The sequence below is a fragment of the Cynocephalus volans genome, chromosome 4, assembly GCF_027409185.1.
Source record: "Cynocephalus volans isolate mCynVol1 chromosome 4, mCynVol1.pri, whole genome shotgun sequence".
Lineage (NCBI taxonomy): Eukaryota > Metazoa > Chordata > Mammalia > Dermoptera > Cynocephalidae > Cynocephalus > Cynocephalus volans.
In genome coordinates, this window is record NC_084463.1 from 136,949,293 (window position 1) to 136,954,436 (window position 5,144).

The window sequence follows — 5,144 nt, forward strand, 5'->3', positions numbered from 1 at the left end:
TTATTATTGTCCCCAGCCCGTTAGTGGTTATAAATGGAAGGGAATGTCACATGGATTACTTTTTCTGTACCAGCCCCTTCAAACACATCATGTTATTTAATGCTGATATATTTTACTCAGTCTTTTCACAGATCTCATACTCAGATGTTCGAAAATATAATTGTCTTTACTTTATAAAAGTTAACTTTGACTTTAACCACCTGACACCTCAAATATAATCATTTTAGGCCTAACCTCACCATACACATCTAAAATATTCTTCTCATGTCACTTTTATTGTAATAAATACACATAACATAAAACTTACTATTTTAACCATTTCAAAATGTACAGTTCAGTGGCATTTGGAGCATTCACATTGTTGTGCAACCATCACCACTATCTGCTTTCTGAACATTTTTATTACCCTAACATCAATATCATTTTGATTTATATAATGACTAAAGGTTTTTTTTTTTTTTTAATTGCCTGTTTGGTTTAAAAGCCAAAAATGGAATAATATTTTGTAATACAAATCTTTTGCTTTTTGTTCAAATAAAGGAATCTTATGGGATTAAAGTTACATTCAGTGAAATAACCAATCAACCATTATGAAACCCTTTACCTATAATTCTGTTGCATTTATTTCAATCATTTAATGGATGCAACCATTGAGGCTTAAAGGAATTAAGGAAATTATCCAAGATTCACTAGGACGCAGGCTGCTTTAGGCTAACTGGCTCTTGTTCACTGGGATACAAATATCTGTCCAGTAGAAGTTCAGAAGATGTGCAGTATGTATGTTAAGCCTCTCTGTCAGTGGCAGGTCGGAAGTATAATTACATGTCTGTCTAACTCAAAACTCCATTATTTCTCTCCCCTCAATGTCCCTGTCTGCCAAGGGTGCCTCCAGTTGTTTCAATACTGTCATTTGTAAATTGATAAGTGTTAGGTTACTGGGTTTTAATCCAAACACAAAAGTTATGATTCAGTATAAGACTCTGTGACTTTTTACTTAGTGAAGGCAATGTTGCTTGGTAAAGATGACAGAAGTATTTTACATTCATGAATATTCAGTTTATCAACACACTAGCAACCACTGTAGTACAAGTTTAAAAGATGGAGACTTTCTTAGCTACTATTTAATTGACTAGATCAGTGAACACTCTTCCTTTGCAATAGATTCAGGGCCCAGAAGAGTTCCTTCAAGTTGGACTGAACAATTTTGGGTTCTCTAATTGGGTTATCTGCTTACCAAGTATCGCTTGTGTTTGTCCCCAAATGCATTGCCTTTGTTATTGTAATCAATACAATACATACTGGGATTAAAATGAATGCAGAAACTCTTTCAGAAGGAGACAAGAAATCTAGGGTTATCATAGGGGGAGGGGCAGGGAGAGGGTATAGGGACAGATTGGACAAGGGGCATAAAGAATAAGTATGATTTGTAACAATATATATGTTAGTAATATTGATTTGATCAACATATGTCAATGTTGAACCCCCAAAATATGTATAATCAATTATGATTCAATAATTTTTTTAAATGAATGCAGAAAGAAAAAGAGCTGTAATTTTTATGCCAACTAAGTTAAATGATTTTGACTTCATGAAGGTAAGCACTAAAGCAAAATAACTGTTAGAATAGATGTGGAAAAGGTGAGTCTAAAAGATTTAGGGAAAAAAGCCATAAAGTCCACAAAGGTTTTGTATCAAGATTTATTTACAAGTGTTTAAAAATTTTAACTCATATTAAGAGATCTATACTGGAAATTGTAAAAGATAAATTAATGGGTTTTTTTGTTTTGTTTTTTTGCAAGAAAGGTTATACAAATCTTCACCAGCAGATTCTTTCAAGAAGGAAGCCTTTGCTCTATATCAACAGAGTAGATAAGGAATATCTTTTTTGTTTTAGGCTAAACAAAGATTTAAGATACATGTGTATCTTTTTTTTTATAATTCTTAGTTTCAACTGATTTTTCCAGAATTTTACCAACTATTGCTTCTGCTCTTCGTAAGGGAGAAATCTTCTACCACACATAGCTGCAAATGCCCAGCTGTGGGGAATGGGTTTTACTTGCATCAATACTGAGCACTTTCCACTTTTCTGCAGAGCTTATTTGCCATTCCAATTTATAAAGTAATGGTTCCTAAAAGGATTGTGTTATTGCTCAAACTTTTGTTCTGTTTTGTGACTCCTAAGTAATAATAATAATGATGATGATTATGATAACTGTTATTATTATTAATAAAAATAAAACATAAGGTAAAGCTATCTTAATGTACTTTTATCCATGCAATATGAAAAACCTATATAATTACATGGAAGAATCATGATGGAATCTGTTCAGTATGCAGAAAATAGTTTTCAGCTAAACATTTAGAGGACACTGAAGTGTTTTCAGTCTCTACAATCAGATAGTTCTATGGTGTATTTGTATAAGCATGACCCCAGGATATTTGTTTCAATAATTTGTCCATTTTGTTCCTCTCTGAGCTTCTCCCATTCAAACTCCTGAAGCAGAGAGAATTTGTTATTTGGTTACACTGTCTTCTTTTTCCTTCTCTTGCTTTTTCTTCTTTCCTCTTTGTTTTTGCTCACCTCACCCCAACCCCCCTGCCCCAGTGAACCAAATAAACACACTCTCTAGACTCATGGAATCTTATGTTCTGGTAAGGGGAGAGACAGAAATAATCACACAGATATTATTTAACTATAATTATAGTAATTTCTATGAAGAAGTACCTAGTGTTAAAAAATGCATAAGAAGAACCTAATTAAACTAGTTTTGGCAGTAGGAAGGACTTCATTGGAGAAAACAACATTAAGGTGAAACCTGAAAGATAATCTAAGTGACCCAGGAGAAAAGGAGCTGAAGAGGATGGAGAACGTTCAAGGCAGTTAGAACAGTCTGTGTAAGAGCTCTTTTAGAGCATGCATGGCTGAGGAAGAAATCAAGGAGGTAATGATCAGAATTCTTATAATTTTAGGTAAGGGTGTTGCAAAATGAAGTCCAGGGAAAAGCTGCATCAGATTGCATTAACGGGCACTAGCTAAAAATGCAGATTACTGAGACCCACTCAGGACCTCCTAAGTGAGAACATCTGAAATGGAATCTAGTAAATGCCCTCCTAACAGTCATTCAGGTGGTTCTCATGGACAATACAGGTAGCTTCAGATTCACTGAATGTGCCTAATTTACTTTTCAAACATGTTATTATATCAAACTGAAGAATTGACCTTACATTGTCTAATTTTATAATCAGATTCGATTCTGGAAACACTTCATCCTTTTCTTTTCTTTCCTTTACTTTCTATTTCCTCCAAGACAATAACAAAGAATTATACCTCGGGGATGTATTAAAAACTCTTCTTTTAAGTGATAACTTACTTTCTCCTTATAAACTACCGAAGGACTAAGTAGAAACATCTATTTCTCTCGTGATGTCCATCAGAAATGGTGGTCCAGAGAGGTTAATTGTTTTTCTGGGAATCACAGTTTGTCCAAAGCAGTGCAAAGATCTCTTGATTCCAATGTTCACATTCATGCCCCCTACATCCCCTGTGTCCCTTTATCTCATCTGGGGGTTATTAGTGTTTGTTCTTTTCCCTAAATGTCACTTTTCACATGAACTATATAGATCTACACTCAAATAAAAAAGAAAACAATAGGAAATGCTAAATGTTGAACTTTTCACAGGTGATGTTTTCAGAAATTGATGTCAAGAATAAAATAGCTGTTGGCAGCTACAACTGTTTGAATGTCATTTTATAAAACAATTGCCTATGAGGTCTTTGTGGATTAAAGGTTTCACATAAATTGGGGAAAGCTGGCTGCCTGCTTTCTCTTCTGACCTCCTCTCACTGGAAGGTTTTACGTAGCTACATAATACAGTTGGTTCCCAGATCAACCAAGCTCTTTCTTGCCTAAAGAAATTATAGCTATTAATGAAGACAAGTTTCAAATGGAAGAATCATAAAAATCATAGTGATGCAATTAACAGCATCTCCTGTACATAGTGATTCTAATCAGTTGTGAAATGGAACTAACCTTATCCTGAGAGACTGGTCAAACTTACCAGGCTTAGGTGTATGATAGATAAGGCACTGTGAAAGAATTTTGCCCAGACACACACTACTGAATCTCTGAAGCAGTAACTAGATTGCATGATGGATCCCTCTATGTGCTCACTCCAGTGAAGTTGAATAATAAGCAAGTCACCACATTGGAGGTTTAACAGAGAAACCTCCTGGTAGGACAGACTTTTAAATGGTTCCCAGGATACAAATTTCCTGATATTCATGCCTTTGTGTACTTCCTTTCCATTAAGTGTGTATTGGACCTCTGACCAGCTTCTGAGCAATGGAATATGGCAAAAGCAATAGGATGTACATGACTACATGTCTGTGATTACATTATACAAAATTGTAATGCCCATCTTGCAAGAAGAATTTCTCTACCTTGGTGTTAAAGAAGCAAGCTTTCATGTTGTGGGCTGCCATAGGGAGAGGGCTACACAGCCAGGAGCTGAGGATCACATACAAATCAGAGTCAGCAAGAAATTGAAGACCTTCATCTAGCAACCTACAAAACTGAATTCTGCCAACAACCATATGAGTTATGAAGCAGATCATTCCCTAATGGAAGCTCTGATGAGGCCACAATCACAGCCACAGTTTGAATGCAATTTTATGAAACCATAGGCAAATCATTACCTGAGACCTAGGTAAATCATTCCTGGTTTCCTAACCTACAGAAACTATGTGATAATAATTGTGTATTGTTTTATCCATTAAGTTTGTGTGAATTTTGCTGTACAGCAATATATAACTAACACCTCAGCCAAGCACTAATTTCTGTAGAAGTAGATTCCTCAACAGAGATTATCAAGGAGTCCATTCTCCAAAGCGGAATAAGTGACTCCCAAGCTGGACACTCAAGCATGAAGGGGAGGATAATTAAAGATATTTTGGGGTGATGTTCTCTTTTCAAAATGTCAAACTTCGGTTACTAAAGCAGCAATAAAGAAAAGGCATTGCCATCTACTTTTTGTTCTTGTTTTTATTTTTAATATTCATCTTTGTCCTGTTGGACAGGTTTCTTCTAGCAAAAACTTGCATAAACTGGCCTCTGCTTATCTCACAGCCTTATTACGGAATGTTT